Source organism: Lissotriton helveticus, chromosome 7 (assembly GCF_964261635.1).
Source record: "Lissotriton helveticus chromosome 7, aLisHel1.1, whole genome shotgun sequence".
In the NCBI taxonomy this organism is placed as follows: Eukaryota; Metazoa; Chordata; class Amphibia; order Caudata; family Salamandridae; genus Lissotriton; species Lissotriton helveticus.
In genome coordinates this window covers 1,347,171,169-1,347,190,343 of record NC_136068.1, presented here as the reverse complement: position 1 = coordinate 1,347,190,343, position 19,175 = coordinate 1,347,171,169, and positions in this window count along the sequence as shown.

Sequence of the window (19,175 nt, the reverse complement as noted above, 5' to 3'; positions counted from 1 at the left end):
GTGGATACACAATCTATGACTGGCGTTATCACCTGTACCAAGCAAGACTGGGGATGTTCATGTGGATTTATTAAGTATTCTGCTGTGTGAATTCTGAGTATATATCTCTCAAATATTTGGACCTCAATGTTTTCAATTAACTTTATACGCAAAATGTGATACAAAGCTAAACTACATGTGGTTCCGGACGTGAGACTTCAGACACAGAGGAAGCCAGTGACCAGGAGGGTGTGGGGAGTGCATTGGAGGACAGCAGCTCTAGCTCATCATCTTCTGAATCATTCTCCGGTGGACGGTCCTGGTGGCGGCGGTCCCGCCAGTTTTATTACCACCTTTGTGCTTGTCCGCCACCCACAGTTCCATTGCCACCCTCCCTGTTGTCCCTCAATAAGTTGGCGGGTCCTGTTCCTCTAAGAGGGGAACAATCTCCTCAGCTCCTTCCTCTGTTAGCCCTGCTGCCCTGAGTAAGTAGGCTATCGACCTCCTGGGGACCATCTCTGTGGGCCAGAATGCAGTCCTGAATTCCATCTAGGGGCAAAGCAACCAGCTGACCCAGATGTTGGCCTACTTGGACGGCCTTCCCACAACAAATTTCTAGCTATTCAGACTCTGGGCTCCTCCCACACAGCAGCCCTCCATCCATCTCAAATTTCCACCTCACCTCCTGCCCCTTTCCCATCCAAATTCCCTATTCCCAGTACTTTCCCAAGCACATGTGCACCTAAGCAATCACACAATTCATCAGACATAAGCATCACACACAAACGTAAACCATCCAAAAAGGTCATATATGCACACATGCAGCCCCCTCAACACCCCCAGCACACCCACAGACAATACAGCAACACACGCAGACTCCTCCACAGCCACAACCATACCTGCAGACAAATCAGCAACAGACACATACCCCTCCACAGCCACAACCATGCCCCCAGACAACACAGCAACAGACGCAGACCCCTCCACAGCTACAACCATACCCGCAGACAACACAGAAAACACACACAGCACACTCTACAGCCACACCTATAACTGCAGACAAAACAGCAACACACACAGACCCCATCACAGGGACAACCATACCCACCGAACATCCAGCAACACAAACAGACACCTCCACAGCCATACCCACAGACAACACAGCAATACACACAGACCCCTTCTCAACACCCAGCACATCCACAGCACACGCAGGCACGAAACACAAACAATCACAGCCACCCAAACAACAGACACCAACACAACACACCGTGCAGACAGGAGACACAGCTCACAGTTCCACTCCTTCTTCCTCCCAAACCGAAATCCATACCAAACATGCTACTCATTTTCCCAATGGTGATGTCTTGTTTGCCCTCGCCCTTTCCCCTGTGAAACAAGACCCCCACTACCAAAGTCCCAAAAACCTCTCCCACACCCAAACCCAAACCCATGTCTTCCACTTCCCACTCTACCCCTGAGAAACAGCATCCCAATCCCCATCCCCTCGAACCCAGCACCAAAATGAAAACAAACAAGAATACCCTTCCCAAAGACAAACCCATCCCTTCCACTTACTACTCCACCTCTGAGAAATAGCATCCCCACCCCCTGAACCCAGCCAAAAACCCCAAAAATCAAAGAAGACCCCTCCAAAAAAGAAACCCACCACCTCCCTAAACCTCCGCACCCACTCCCAAGTACCATCTTTGAGGTGCCTGCTGTGCCCACTGTATGACCCTGTGTGAGGAGGTTCACAAGCAACTCATAATATGCTTGGTGTTGCCACAGTGGCACCACCGGTACAAAAGGGGATGGTGATGGACGGAGCATCTGAACCAATCAAACACTCACACCCAGTCAAACGATCTGGGTTTGATCCATCACCGTTCTTTAGCACACTCTGCCACCCCAGTTCAGACATGGCTATATGCAAATCAGTCTGACCCTGTGCCTCATGGGAACAGTCCAGCCCAAACTGCCAAGCCATGCCTTCCCTGGACCGGAAACAAGCTTCCGAGGACCGGTTTCTGGCATTACAGCCATCTTCAGCCCGGCTTGCTTGAATCCAGTGGCAAAGTGAGCAAGGGACTCACGTCTGAGCATACCCTGCCACACTTATGGCGGCCAAAGCGGTACAAAAGGGGATGGTGATGGACAGAGCATCTGAACCAATCAAACACTCACACCCAGTCAAAAGATCTGGGTTTGATCCATCACCGTTCTTTAGCACACTCTGCCACCCCAGTTCAGACATGGCTATATGCAAATCAGTCTGACCCTGTGCCTCATGGGAACAGCCCAGCCCGAACTGCCAAGCCATGCCTTCCCTGGACCGGAAACAAGCTTCCGAGGACCGGTTTCTGGCATTACAGCCGTCTTCAGCCCGGCTTGCTTGAATCCATTGGCAAAGTGAGCAAGGGACTCACGTCTGAGCATACCCTGCCACACTTATGGCGGCCAAAGCGGTACAAAAGGGGATGGTGATGGACGGAGCATCTGAACCAATCAAACACTCACACCCAGTCAAAAGATCTGGGTTTGATCCATCACCGTTCTTTAGCACACTCTGCCACCCCAGTTCAGACATGGCTTTATGCAAATCAGTCTGACCCTGTGCCTCATGGGAACAGTCCAGCCCGAACTGCCAGGCCATGCCTTCCCTGGACCGGAAACAAGCTTCCGAGGACCGGTTTCTGGCATTACAGCCGTCTTCAGCCCGGCTTGCTTGAATCCAGTGGCAAAGTGAGCAAGGGACTCACGTCTGAGCATACCCTGCCACACTTATGGCGACCAAAGCGGTACAAAAGGGGATGGTGATGGACGGAGCATCTGAACCAATCAAACACTCACACCCAGTCAAAAGATCTGGGTTTGATCCATCACCGTTCTTTAGCACACTCTGCCACCCCAGTTCAGACATGGCTATATGCAAATCAGTCTGACCCTGTGCCTCATGGGAACAGTCCAGCCCGAACTGCCAAGCCATGCCTTTCCTGGACCGGAAACAAGCTTCCGAGGACCGGTTTCTGGCATTACAGCCGTCTTCAGCCCGGCTTGCTTGAATCCAGTGGCAAAGTGAGCGAGGGACTCACGTCTGAGCATACCCTGCCACACTTATGGCGGCCAGAACGGTACAAAAGGGGATAGTGATGGACGGAGCATCTGAACCAATCAAACACTCACACCCAGTCAAAAGATCTTGGTTTGATCCACCGTGGTGATGGATTAAACCCAGATCAGTTGACTGGGGGTGAGTGTTTGATTTGCTCAAACGCTCCGTCCATCATCCCCTTTTGTATCGCTTTGTTCGCCCTAAGTGTGGCAGGGTATGCTCAGACGTGAGTCCCTTGCTCACTTGGCCACTGGATTCAAGATAGCCTGGCTGATGAGGATTATGAATCCGAAACCGGTCCCAGGATGCTTGTTTCCGGTCCATGGAAGACATGGCTTGGCAGTTCGGGCTGGACTGTTCCCATTAGGCACAGGGTCAGACTGATTTGCATATAGCCATGTCTGAAATGGGGTGGCTGAGTGGGCTAAAGAATGGTGATGGATTAAACCCAGATCAGTTGACTGGGGGTGAGTGTTTGATTTGCTCAAACGCTCCGTCCATCATCCCCTTTTGTATCACAGTGGCACCACCAGCATATTACTGCCCAATTCCTGACTACTGGTGCAGCAGGATCCTTGATCCCAGCAGAGCCGGCAGTCTGATGGTAGGCTGACTGCCACACTCATAATATGGCGGGCGGACCACCAGTGTGGCAGTGGTCGAACAGCCACCATGAGTACGGCAGTCCTGTGGACCGCCGTACTTGTACTTAGGCCCTAATTCAGGAAAATAATGGAATTATATTGATGGAGATTTACATCTCCACCTCAAAATTGTTTTATGTTTTCTTCTATGCAGTAACACTCAGTATTATGTCTAGAAAGCAGCACCAGATAGAGGTTTTTAGGTCTACCACTGGGAATCTGATGTCACATGTCCGGCCAGGTCATATTTCTCCTGTTTTTAATTCTACAAAGTGTAAATGTCCACATTGGGAAATGGAGCTTCCCATGCAAAGGAACATTTTTTCCTTTTTTATGGGGAAAACAGTTTCCTTGGTGGAGAAAAATCCTTCACTGCACACCAAGCAGTGATCCGTTCCCCTTTCCAACCAGGAATGCATTAGCACTTGCCAGGAATTGTTTTAAGGATTCCTGGCAGGTATAATTAGATTTCCTCAACTGTTAACATATACATTTAAGGCCAAAGATTCCTTTCTGAAAACGGCCCGAAGAGCTGCAATTCTATTCAGACAGAGCATTGATCTTTTAATATAAAAATAATAAATATTTAGTAAGTACAATACTTAGTTATAGATTTGCTGCAGGAGTTAGAAAAAGATACATAATTTTAACAGTTCAATAAAATAGTCAGTAAAACTGTAATAGATTAGCCAGCAGATTGTGAACACATAAATAAAATTTCTTTAATTATAGTAAATGAATGGAAAACAATTGATATTTGTTAGAAATTGTGTTTCTGGTTGGCAGAGGTATGTACCCTGTCCAAGCAGGAACCACAACCCTAGTCAGGTTAAGTCAGATACACACCATAAATTAGCCTGTGCTCACCCTCTGGTAGCTTGGCACAGAGCAGGCAGGCTTAACTTAGGAGGCAATGTGTAAAGTATTTGTTCAACACTTCAAAGACTTAAACTTTCAAAACAGAACAAAAAGACTCCAAACCGGTTTGGAAAATGTATTATAATTTTATAAATAAAACAAGACTTAAACGACAAAAATCCATTAGTTCAAGTCAAGATATGTGAAAAATTGTGCTTAGAAGCCTATGGGGTTATCTGGTTGCAGTGGGCCGGGGCAAAGTCAAGAGTTCAGGCTGACCACGATGGAGCGCAGGCCGTATACAAGAGGCCACGCATGGCCCGCAGAACAAAAGAACCTTGATCTGGGTCGTAACAGTGAGAGGCACGGTGCAATCAAGCAATGCATTGGTGTCCATCCCACAATCAAAGTGATGCATCGATTTTCTCCATGCAACAATGGCAATGTGCTGCTTCTGAAGATGAAGGACTGGTTCCAAGATGCTATGGTTCCGAAGCTGATGTGCCGGGTTTCTCCACTCAATCGAGAGGATGTGTTGATTGTCTCTCACTGCAGTGGCGGGGGTGCAGTGGTTCCAATGTGTTGGTTCTGATGATGATGAGCTGTTTCCAAGTGCGATGCGCCGGTTCAGTTCCCGCAACAGCGGCTATGTGTCAATTCCAATGGAGCGACCCTTGACCCTGCTAGGTAGGTCGCTCCCCCTCTGCACAGCAACGCCTGTGTATCCTTGCCCCAGCTGCCGCTGCTGAGGAAGTTCAAGGCCCTCCTCCACCTATGCCTCATTCCTGGTGGCCAGTGATAGGCCGTAGGTTTGTATCATCATCTGTATCTTTATTGCATTGCCTTATTGTTATTTTGGTTTCTGTGACTGCTGTTGTCTGTTTTTCCCTGGTGCCTGTATTTATTTATTTTTTTGCAGAGTTTTATATAGCGCGAACTAGACCCGAACCGAATCAGGTATCAGAGCGCTTTACATATTTTCCAGTTACACTTTCATTTTAGGCACGGAGAGATGAAGTGATTTGCCCAGAATCACAGGAGGTTTTGACGTCGTTACCGAGACTCGAACCCAGATCGCCAGGTCCGAAGTCGAGCACCCTAGCCGTTAGGCCAGCTCCTCTCCCCATCTGTATTTGGTCTGTGCCCTCTATTCCTCCTGTTCCCCTTGCTGTCCCCGTGTTTCTCTGCCCGTTTTTGCCTTCTGTTCCCTTCGTTGCCCCGTTTTTCTCTACCAGTTCTTGCCTTCTGTTCCCTTCGTTGCCCCCTATGTTCTCTGCCCGTTTTTGCCTTCTGTTCCCTTGTTGCCCCCGTAATTCTGTACCCGTTTTTGCCTTCTGTTCCCTTGTTGCCCCCGTAAATCTGTGCCCATTTTTGACTTCTGTTCCCTTGTTGCCCCTGTAATTTGGTGCCCTTCTGCCTTTTGCTCCCTTCATCGCCCCTCACCGCTCCCACTCTTGCTCCAGCCCTGCATCCCCTGCGGCCCCTCCCCCTGACCACCCATTCGCTGCCCCTGCCCTGCCTCCCGCCTCCCAGCTGCTCCTCCCTCCCACGTCCCCATATATGGCGGGCGCTGGCGCCCCAAAGGCGGATCTAAGGGAAGCCCGTCTGCACCTGTCTGTGCCTGGGCCGCACCCAGCGCCAGAACCCCTGGTCCCTGTGCCCGCCACGACGACTGCCACCGCTACAATGCCAACACACTCCACGCTCTCAACCCCGGACGGACCCACACCTGCTTCAAAGCCGCCCGAAATGCACACAGGGCCCCTTCACCTGCCGGAACAGCAGCTACACCAGCCTCAGAGCCGCCAAGCCACCCGCCAAGAAAGGCCACAATCACCTCCGATGCATGCGACTGAACACCCGCTCCGCACGCAAGCATGCAGTCGAGCTCTGGGACCTGCTCGACACTTCATCTCCGGATGTCGCCTTCCTGATAGAGACCTGGATGAATAACTCTTCCGCACCCGACATTGCTATTGCCATCCCAGACAGCTTCAAGATCACTCGCAGAGACCGCACCAATGGAGTCGGAGGAGGAATAGCCATCGTCCACAAGAACAGCATCAGGGTCTCGACCAGCACCGACGACACTCTCAGCACTGCTGAACACATGCATTTCCAGATCCACATAGACCCCAACTCCACCCTCAAAGGCACCCTCGTCCACAGACCCCGCGGACCCCGACCCCATTTCAGCGACTCCATCGCCGACTTCATCAGTACGCACATCCCTCCTCGGAGACCTGAACTTTTACCTTGAGAACAACAATGACAGCAACTCCATCACCCTGATCGATAACCTTGCCAACCACGGACTGAGGCAACTATTCACAACGCCTACCCACTCCGCCGGCCACACGCTCACCCCCGTCTTCTCCTCAAGCTCCCACGTCTCCTTCAGCTACACCACTGAACTCCTCTGGACCGACCAACACTGCATCCACTTCACCTTCCAGAAACCCACCACACACCATCGCACCCAACAGATCCCCCACCGCTGCTGAAGCAAAATCACTGAAGCCCAACTACACGCAAACCTCGCTCTCAGCTCACCCACCAAACCCTCCAACTCCGGCGATGCTGCCCACAGCCTCAGATGCTGGATCGACGACTGCACCAACACCCTTGCCCCACTGAAGAATCCCTTCTACAGAGACACCAGCAAGAGGGCCAGCTGGTTTACCCCAGAACTCCTAGCATCCAAGCGAGCTTGCCAGAAACTAAAGAAGAAATGGCACAGTGAACAGCCACGCAGCCCACAAGGACACCATCCGCAACCACCATCGCCTTATCAGGACTGCCAAGAGGACCTCCTTCAAAGACCTCCTCGACAACAACTCCCACAATAGCAAGGAGCTCTTCAACATCGTGAAGGAACTCTCCAACCCCAGCTCCAATACCAACGACATCCCGCTGTCGCAAGCCCTGTTCGACTCATTCGCCATTTTTTTCCACTGCAAGATAGCAGACATCCATGACAGCTTCAACACCCAGACAGCTCCAACAGACATCAACACAACAGACTCTCCGGACACCATCGACCATGACCCCCTGCTAGCCTGGGTCAAAGGGAGCATCTATGACACCATCAAGACCATGAGCACAATCCACTCCAGCTCCCCGTCAGACCCATACCCGCACCACATCTTCAAAACCAGCCACTCCATCGCAGCCCATCTGCGCAACATCATCAATCTTTCCCTCGAGACCGCAACCTTCCCAGAGAGCTGGAAACAAGCCGAGATCAACGCCCTACTCAAAAAAAAACAAGAGACCTCAAGAACTTCCGGCGCAACTCTCTGCTACCGTTCCCGGCCAAGGTCATCGAGAAGATCATCAACAGACAGCTAACCCGATACCTCGAAGAAAATAGAATCCTGGACCCTTCCCAGTCAGGGTTCCGCAGCAACCACCGCACCGAGACTGTTCTCATCGCCGCCACCGATGACATCAGGACCCTTCTGGACAACGGTGAGACCACAGCCCTCATCATCATGGAACTCTCAGCCGCCTTCGACACCGTCTGCCACCGCACACTACGCACACGTCTCCACGCCATAGGGATCCGAGACAAGGCTCTAGAATGGACCACCTCCTTCCTCTCCGGCAGAACCCAGAGGGTCCACCTCCCACTCCGATCCGAAGCCTCCGAGATCATCTGCGGTGTACCCCAGGGATCTTCCCTCAGTCCGACACTGTTCAACATCTACATGGCCCCGCTCGCACACGTCGCCCGACAGTACGACCTCAACATAATCTTCTATGCCAACGACACTCAACTGATCCTCTCCCTCACCAAGGACCCCATCACCGCCAAATTCAACCTCCACGAAGGAATGAAGACCGTCGCCGGCTGGATGAAGCTCAGCCGACTGAAGTTGAACACGGACAAGACAGAGGTCCTCATCCTCATCCTTGGTTCCAACCCTTCAGCCTGGGACGACTCCTGGTGTCGACTGCCCGGGGGGCAGCTCCGACACCCACTGACCACGCACGCACGCAACCTGGGAATCATCCTCGACTCAGTGCTCTCCATGACAAAGCAAGTCAACGCCGTCTCCTCCTCCTTCTTCAACACCCTCCGCATGCTCAGCTAGATCTACAGGGTGATCGCGACATATTCAAGAAGAACAGTCACCCAGGCCTGCGTCAGCAGCAGACTCGACTACGGAAACGCCCTCTACGTGGGAGCCCCGACCAAGCTCATCAAACGAATGCAACGCAATCCAAAAAGCCTCTGCACGACTGAACCTCGAGGTACCACGCCACAGCCACATCACCCACCACCTGAGAAACCTGCACTGAATCCCCGTCAACAAGAGGATATCCTTCAAGCTACTCTTCCACGCACACAAGGCACTCCACAAGACCAGCTCAGCCTATTTCAACAGATGACTTTCCTTCTACTTCCCCAACCGTCAGCTCCGCTCCACCGACCTCACGCTCAACACCATCCCTCGCATCCGAAGAACAACCACCAGCGGGAGATTCTTCTCCCACATCGCCGCCAAGACCTGGAACACCCTCCCACTGAGCCTACAACAGACCGTAGACCTGCTGACCTTCAGGAGGCTACTCAAGACCTGGCTGTTTGACCAGTAGCACCCCCTCCCAGCGCCATGATACCCTCGCGGGTATGTAGTACGCTCTACAAATGACTGATTGATTGATTGATTGACCATGCACAGGAGCAGGGGGTAAGGCTTTAATATACCTGACTATTAAAAGACAAGCCAGCATGGCCTTGGAGATTACTCTCCGTTCAAGTATATTCGTTCAGTTCATCCTCAGCAGGGCAGAGGTTAGCAGGCAGCAGGTCAGCACAATAGAAAAGTATTGCTGCCAGAGCAGCAGCCCGGCATAATGGCAGTTTTTGTAGCAGTACAGCAGTCCTTCCTCCTGGCAGAGTTTCTTCACAGGTCCAGTAGTGTCTGATTTGGTATGGTCAGAGACCCAGTACTTTTACCTTGTTGTTCCTTTGAAGGGGAGGTGAGTTTAAAGCGGGGCTCCTGGGAGGGGCCCCTCCCAGCTCTTGTTCCAGACTCGCTACAGGGAGGTATGCTATCCTTTGTATAGGGACAGGACATAGCCTATTCAGGTGTAAGAGTCAGTTAATCTCTCCCATCTTCCCCAAGATGGTACATCAGGATGTGGATGGCCATTTATTCACACATAAACTTTCTTTGTGTGTGGTTGTCTAGAGGGTGCACAAAGTCCAGCTGTCATCCACCCCAGACTTGTATTTGAGACAGACGCACACAGATCTAAGACCAGAAACATGCCATCTTTCTGAAAGTGGAATTTTTAAAAGGGTAGTGATAAATTCATCTTTACCATTAAAGAGTATTCATCATTATCATTACAATGATTTGTAACACGACAGAGCTACTCCTTCTTCATCAAGTTTTACAGCTTATAAGTGTAATATGGAATTCCAAATGCTAACTTACGAGAGGGGTAGGCATCACAATAGTGAAAAACTAATTTTTTTTTTTTCTCTTCCCGTCCATGTAAAACATAAAAGTACATATCCAACCAATTTGGTTACACAATCGTGGGCTACCTAGGTTCTACCTTAAGGGTGACTTATATGTAATAAAAAAGGGAATTTAAGGCTTGGGAAGGGGCTTTAAATGCCGAGTTCACATGGCAGTAAAACAGCACACACAAGCTCTGCAGTGGCAGGCCTGAGACATGTTTAAATTGGTACTTGTGTGGGTGACACAATCAGTGCTGCAGGGGCACTAGTAGCATTTAAATTTCAGGCCCTGGGTACATGTAGTGTACTCTACCTGGGGCTTATAGATAAATGAAATGTGCCAAGTGTGGATAAGGCAATCAAACCATGTGTTAGGGGAGAGCACATGCACTTTAGCACTGGTTGGTTCAGAGTCCTAAAGCCACAAAATGAAATCAACAAAAAGGTGAGGCAAACAGGCAAAAGGTTTGGGGAAGATCACCCTAAGTGTGTCAGGTCTAACAATATGTATTGAAATACATTCCAAAAATGTAAATATAGTATATTACAAATACACTTAAATGGTGTATTGTGTCATAAGTGGTGTTTTTAAAAATGTATTCCATATTTAAATAAGAATTTCAAATGTTATGAAAATTCTGTGGGATGTCTGGCGTGCATTTGCAGTTGTTGATGCTTGCCATTCAAACGGCTCATTTAAAGATGGTTGCTACTTTCACACATTTCTTTATTTATGATATTTTTAAAGTGCACACTCATACTCCAAGGGATATCTCAGAGATTAACACAGTTCTGACTGAAGAAGCTCTAGAGTATACAAAGACGTAATAGAAGGAATGATTAATTTCAGCCACTTGTAATAGATCAGGTCACATCCCAAACCATCATTATTCTACACACCATGCCACCTCAATTTGGATGCAGCTTAATGCAAATCAGTCTTGACCCTGCTTCAATGGAAACAGTTCAGGCTGAATTGCCAAGCCAGATCCTCCCTGAACCGGAACATAAGCAACCCAGGACAGGATTCGTCTGGACATCTCTTTGCTTTTTTTCTAATTTTTGCTCTCACTCTAGTGACTGCATCTTTCCTAACGAGCCAGTAAAAGGGCTCCCCACTTTATCTTCCATTACTTAGACTGTATTCTGTGAGTCAGCCAGAGAACGTGACAGCTTCTGTGACCAAGCTTCTAAGCTTGAGCATTGTCCACTCTAAGGCCCATATGAATCAAAGCTCTTTGCATTTCTTAACTGACCTAATCACAATTTCGTTAAGAAATGCAAAACAGTCTTTTTTAATGTACTAAGGCAGATAGAGAATATCAAAATGTGATTTCCACCACATAGAAGTCGCATTTTGTTATTTCCTAAATAGGAGATCACAAACATGTGTTTCTTATTTGCGATTTCTTAAGCACATGTACAAATCATTTCCTAAATGTGAAATGGGCATTTAGGAAATGCTATTACCATTGACTTCAAGTTGATGGTAACAATGTGCAGTTTTTTAAAAAAGCATCCCAAAATGCTTTTCTCTAAAGTGCCATAAAGCGCACACTTTGCCCTTGGGGCATTTTTGCACTTTACATGGGCACCACTTTTTTGGGAGTGCATCAAGGGGGGACTTAGGCCCATAGGCACACTTGGTTTTGCATTTCCAAATTTGAGATTTCCTATTAGGAAATCTCAAATTTGGAAATGCAAAACCATTTGGACCTATGGACCTTTGGCCCATAGTAATGAATGGTTTAGCATTTCCGAAGTAAGGATTTCCTAATAGCGATTCCTACTATATAGGAATGCTATTAGGAAATCCCTATGTTGTACATTCCATTTTGAATTTCTTAAATAGTAATTCTACAGGATTTGCAATTTAAGCAATGGAAACACGGAATTTCGTACGTATTGCCCTAATGTCCTTAACGTGGCTGTGTCTTTGGTGAGAAAGTATTGCTTTTCCAGAGATTTTGGGCCACATATACGAACACACAATTTTGTGACTTGCAATTAGGAAATCGTAAAATGGAATGTATGTCCCCATGCCGGCCTGATTTAGCAACTCAGTAATGAGTCGCACGCCAAATAGGAAATTGCAAAACGTGAAGGATGAAGGGCTGAGTAAGAGGAAATTAGAGTTCTCTGAAAGACAACTTGAGATATTGACTGAAGAATGCTACAGCAATCACAACCAGATTTTTGGATGTGCCTCCATGACTGTGCCAGAGTTCCAGAAGAGAAAGATCTGGAAAGACATGCACCAGAGGATAAATACTGTGGGAGTGGTAGAACGCTCAGTTGAGGAAATGAGGAAAAGGTGTTGTGACGTGTAGCCCCGGATAAAAGAAAAGGTACGACATGCCTGTGGGACTCTCAACTGAACCCCCACTCTCGACAATGAAGTCTATGTACTAGAGGTTGTAGCAGGATTTGGGACACATCTGCGCCTCTACCATCATTAAATAAGTGCTAAATTCCAACAATGCCAACGTGTTTGCCCTTAAACCTGATGACATAATGCATGTAATACAACCATAAACATACCTATGTGGATGGTCCAGATACATGTTGAAAAGATCACACACGGTGCATGTTAGAAACGGGGTAGTGGGGTGCGGAGCTGGTAGTCTAAACTCTCGGGGATTGTGTAAAACATCCGCACAGCAACTCACAAGTGACACACTAGGCACACTAGAAAAAGAGACTTCACACCAGGTTGCATGAAAAATAACTTGTGTATTAGGTAAAACACATTAGAATGCAATCACAGGTACAGGTCTACTGTGCCAGCTGGCACTGGGTAGCAATTCACAGGGGGACTATTTACAAGGCAGGGCCAATCGGGCTGCTGCCAGAACCATCACAAGCACAATTAGGATAACTGTACGAGCATCAGTAATAAATGTTCAACAGCCAGTAGTAATAGCCAGTACCTACTGGTGAATAAAGGACCTCAGCACCACACCCTTAGCAAAAGAAAATCAAATTAGGATTAGGCATAAATCCCCTTTGCATGAAGCGTAAACTTAGGCAGTAGGCATCCAACTGAGGCAGGAAACACATCCTGCAGAACGTTGGGCATCACCATATGCATTAGACATGAACTGAAAACATCCTGGCATAATCGTGACCATAAATCACATTTGCCTAACCACCAGAGTAGGCCTAAACATATGCATGGGACATAGCACAGTAGGCAGAACTATCACACTATGCATAAGCATGTGAGCACCGGGGCATCATCAGCAACCAAACATTAGACATAGAATGCAAACATCATTGTATGGCATTAGGCCTCACTTCAGAGCAGGTAGGAGTACCTTATACTTAAACCACCAGTGTAAGCATTAGACATAAGCCTCATCAGCAGTGGCATAGCCCTAAAACATCATGGCATGAATACATTAGGTATTGGAATACGTTAGGCATGACCCTATGATATTAGGCCGAACACTTGAGGCATAAAGTATCAAACATATTCGGCCCAACCTCAGGCCTAATCATATTAGCAGGACATATAAGCACATTATGCATCCTATCAACCCAAGTACGTTGGGCATCTCATCACTGCGAACATTAGGGCAGAACATTAGCATAGTGGTGCATCCATTGTAACACCAAACATTATTAGCCCCTACACTGCAGATTAGTCTCTGGCGTCACGGCGCCTAGGGAGCCCCTCTCCTGGGACTCTCAAATTGGAAATGCCCCAATGGTTCCAATGGTGCAGCGGCCCGCTCTCAAAAATGCCAGCCATCACAGTCACCAAACACGGGCCCTGTAACGTTCAAGATGCCCCCTCAGTGCAGCTGCAGCTTCGGTGGTGCAGCTGTGTCAGGCAAAATAAGGAACTGGCCATAAAAAGGGGAAAAATCATGTGTGGTGCATTAGGAGCCCCTCCTTTCCGGGCTCTGCACTGTAGGTCCCTGGTGCCCCTTAAATCAGCACCCGCGATGCCCTTCAGAACCCCCACTCACCGGCAGTCCAGGGCCTCTCTTTGGGTAACCGTTGCAGTCTCTGGGCACCGGCAATGGGCCCCGACAGGTCCTGCTGCTTGGACCTCTTCTGCTCTTCCCCAGCGTGGCGGGGGCAGGCACCGATAGCGTGCCTCGGGCCCCCTCCGCTGCAGGACTCCTCCAGGCATCAGCTGCTGCTGCGGGTCACCACCACCACTGCTCTCCACCCGGTCCCTCTTCCAGGGCCGGGACTTCGGTATGGAGCTGGCGGGCTCCGTACTCTTCTCCTCACCACTGTGGGGCTCTCCCAAACTCACTGGAGCCCCCTCGACCACACGACAACTTCCTGCCTCTACCCCTGATTGTTCCAGGCAGTCTACACACCTGCGGGGTTCGCCGCGGCCAGCGCGGCGCTTCTTTCCTTGCCCTGGCCCGGGCAGCAACGGTGATTTGGCTGCAAACTTGAAGTGCAGGATGGGCTTCCGCTAATTTGGCACCAGGATCGCGGGGTGAGCTCCCGCCGGTCGGAACAAGCCAACGGGCAGCATAAAAGACGTGGTAGGCACCAGCTTAGTCAAAACCTCCAAAAAGCGACCCACACGTGGGGCGGGCTCCCACGTACCGTAAATAAGCACAGTGTGGCCCAAATGCGGGGTGGGCACCCGCGAAGGTGGCTAACTGCGGGTAGGCTCCCGCTTGGAGTAAATAAGCAAAGTGCAGCAAAATAATGCGGGTGGGCACCCGCTCCTCTTCTCCTGGCAATTTGGATATAGTGCTGTGACAGTACAGCGCTGCAGGCGTCTGCCCCTCTTCTTTATCAATTTGAAAATAGCGCTCATGAGGAGCTAGAGACCTGCCACAGATTTAGGGTTCCACACAAGGAAGTAGCACCCGTGCTCCTCACCTCCTTCGAATGCTGGCAAACCATTTATAGCGCTCACGAGGTGCTAGGGCGGGTGAGCTGGCAGGCAATTCTGGGCAAGATCAGCGGACAGTGGGCACTCATCGGTACAGGACAGCAGTTCCTAGAAACGGTCAACTCCCATACAGTGGCACTCCTCCTGGCATAGCAGTCTTTACTCGAGCAAAGGGCTCTCACTTGCCCGGTGGACAGCAGAGGGATACAGATGGGCACAGGAGCCAGCACAGAGGCCCTTGCTGCGGTACCTCATGGCAGAGTGTCCCCTCTCAAAGTCCACGTACAGTCTAGCACATGGAGTTACAGCCCCCTATATATACACCCCTCACCCCACCTACCAGGAAGGGCCAGAGCCTTCTAGTAGGCTCTCTGGGGAAACCGGTCCCAACTGGTTTTGGGGGAGGTGTCAAGCACCCTGTCTGACAGGCTTCCCTCCAAAAGCTGGGGGTGTGGGCGACAAACACACCCCAGGTGGCGGAGTCAGCCTTGGTCACTACGAACACTAGACCTGCAGCCCACTTCAGGCAGGCACAAGCGCACAGACAGGGTGCCATTTTAAAAGTGAAATTTTCTTTAATGGTGAAAATAAGCCTCTGCACACCATTGTGCAGCATTCAATCACACCCATACAGCAAAAAGGTTAGGGGGAAGGCAAGAAGTTCTGGGATGACCCTACAAGCAGGGCCAAGTCCAACAGTGCATTATGGGGAAGATTGTCGTAGACATAAACAGTGTAGCCAGTGAAAAAAAAATTCTGAATAAAGTAGTACTACCAATGAGAATGTGGATCACATGCAAAATACATTGATATTCCCAGTATCCAATTAGATACACCTGTGGATGAAACTGACAGGCTGGCAGATGAGGGAGATTACCAGAGCCAGATACAGGAAGACCAGACTGAAGTGCCTGACAGTATGCTCTCCACATCACATGTCCAGTCCAGCACTTTGCCTATCTCCCCATAGCCATCAGTAATAGAGGGGCAGGATACCCAACAGCCACTGACTCTAAGTCGGCATCCAGTCAGCAAGTCCCGACAGCAATGCTCCACTCGGCTGGGAGTAGGCACCATCACTCAAGGCTTGGATCTGGGTACCAGGTTAGTTCTGAGCAACATGCGTTTTATGGCGGGCTGGAGGAAGCAATGCTGCATATTCAGCACCCGCGGCAAAAGCAAATGAGGTTGATCAACCGAAAATTGACAGTTGGGTTCAGCACCCTTTCTAAGCTGTTAGCAGATTATCAGGCCTGCATGGACAGCAAAATGGATGACCGAATAGGTGCCATTATCAGACTCTGCTCCGAGCTGTTAGAGGACAGGAGCCTGCAGGGTGACAAGCAGGGGTTCCTGGATGGATGCCACGACAAGGGCTATAAGGAGGCTTGCACAGGTCAACACAACACTATCCAAGCACATGGTCGTCCTACTGGTAGAGATGCTACAGTGGGGATGTCTCACTGGGCCTTGCTCAGATAAATGCAGCAGTGGAGGCAATCTAAACTGCCCACATTGCAAGCTATGTGGGTGCAGAGGCTCTGGACTGTGAGGTATCAAGCATCATCAGTGTCTATGCCTCAGATGCTAGTGTGCTGTGGTGCAGTGGCAGCAGGGCCAGACTGGCCGTAGCGGGCACCGGGCAATCGCCCGGTGCGCCACACGGGTTGGGGGCCGGTTTGGGGGCCGTTTTTGTTACAGCGCCATTTTTGTAGCATAGCTGTAAAATCGGCCCTGTAACAAAATCGGCCGAAAACCGGCCCTGGCAAAGAGCTCTGCGGCACCCCCAATCCCCCCCGGGAGGGGAGGGGGGCTGGCCGAGCACTTTGCCGGGGCCGGTTTTGGTTCCCATTCCGGCCCTGAATGGCAGCCACACTCCGGCACTTGCACATTACCAGCTCACATACTGGACACACTTCCAAGAAGTAATTGATGGGTGCAAGTCAGGGTTTGTTATTTTCTGTCCTTCACTTCAGTTGGTGGTGATGTAATCAACCTACATTTTCACTCAAAGGACGCTTGATTTCTGGTGATGGACAGGTTGTCTGTCAATGTTTGTCAAAACCTGCCATTAAAGGGAGCTTAAGTATGAGCAATCAATCAGTTGGTATGGCATTTTCTCACAGCATTGTGTATATGTAATGTCTTAAGATGCGAAGTAATGTCTGGCTATATGGTCCCTGCACTTCCCCCCTCCACTGCTCTAGGTGCCTCGAATGACTGCTGTGCAGGTGGGCCGGAATCCTCTTTTTCGGAGTAACTTCTGGTGACCTCAATGGGTAGGTCTCTCTTGCAGGTAATGTTGGGGAGTATGGCACAGGGTGCCACAATCTTGCAAGCAGTCTCGAGTGCATACTGCAAGGTACCCCCACTCTTGTGCAGGCACCTAAAGCAGGTTTTGAATCCCGAATTTTCGCTCGATCACTAACCTGGAGCACCTATGTGCCGTGCTAAATCTCATTTCATGTTGGTTAGTGGGAGGCAGGTAGGATGTGAGGATCCATGGCCTTATGGCATATGCACTGTCATCTGACAAAGCAAATATCTGTGTGAGACAATGTACAAAGACTGTAATCAAACTACCCTCTTTCCAGTCGGTGGTAAATCCTAATGTGCCTGAACATGTAGGAGTCATGTGTGCTCCCTGGATATTTTTCCGCAATATCTGTGATGATATTGTATATATTGCAGACTGCTTAGTTGTTCAGGGAATGGGTGTTGTTGCTGTTCCTGAATAGGTATTTTAGATGGAATCGGTGACATATGAGCACATGGGTCCTGTCTATACACCATATGACCTGTGGGAATCTGGCTATCTGGTAAAATTGCAATTTTTCAGTTTTCATTTCCACATCTTTCCTGGGCATAGAAATGTGGCGGTATATGTGGAGGATTATGGCATCTCGGAAAATGCAAAACACCCGCAAATGCACACTCTGCACCACCCGTCCAGCCACAGCTATCACATTTTGGTAAGTGCCACTGGTCAATAGTTGGAAAAAGCAAAAGACCTGAACATGGGTGGGAGTTGTATTGCGGTGCTAACTACTGCTTTCAAGATGAAGCTTTAAGAGGGCTATTAGCTCCAAGATTACAAGTCTGTTTTGTTCATATATTTCTCCCTCTGTGTTCTTAAACATTGTCAGCCTGACTCAGAATATCCTCTCCTGTCTCTGCCTCCTCAGCTGAGCAGCCAGTATGTGCATGCTCCTCGCTATCACGTACATGCCGGCCATTGTGGAAGCCCCTAATGCATTTTGTGGCTGCTTTTATACTTTGGAACCTCTTATCACCTGAATTGAGTTGGTGATAAATTACATGTGCAAATGAGCAACTAGTTGCAATTTGCGATTTACTTATACATTCAGTTTGTAACTCACAAGTAGCGATGTTCTAATTGTGACTAGCAATTTTTGGTCGCAAATAATATCAGATTGCAAATCAACCATATTATTTACGTTTTGTGAATAGCTATTGTACATCACGTACGGCCCTTTTTGCATTTGCAAAATGATTTGTAATTGTTTTGCAAGACGTAAATCGATTGTACACATGACCCTATTTTTTTATAGGTATCGCCTGTTCTTTTCTTGTGGACTTTCATGCCCTGTGGCTGTGGGTATGCCTTTGCCCACCCTCCTCACACAGCTTCATACACCTCCCACCACAACACCTATTGCGTCATCACTGATCCTGCATTGTGTTCAAAGTAGATATGAGTTTTGTTTTGTCAGGAGGAAAAGTTAAACACAAGGAATTTATATATCATATCTTTTGTCTCTTCTTCAATGGGCGTCCAAGACACAATTCTAGTGGATGTGATTGTAAATGTTCTGTGACAGGACGCATATCCCACTAACATGGCTGATGTTCCTAGCTAGCATTAAAAACAAATCCATATGTGAAAATTACCTATGTTCCCCTTAATAAAAAGTATACGCCTATTCCAACGGGTGTCACTCCCTCCAGACATCGAATAGCCCCAAAGGTTATGTCACTGTGGGAAGGCACACTTTTCTGTCTGTCAACTGAGTCTCTCCATCCTTGCATGGATCCATGTTGCTCTTCATGATGGTGGTTAAGTCTCCACCAATAACGTACACCCTGAGGCAGTTTGGCCTAGTTTCCAGAGAGATCACCCAGGCAGCCTTCCACGAGATGAGGAAGAATCTATATACCACAGAGATCACACCTGCCCCTCAAGTCAACCAAAAACAACTATGAATCTGT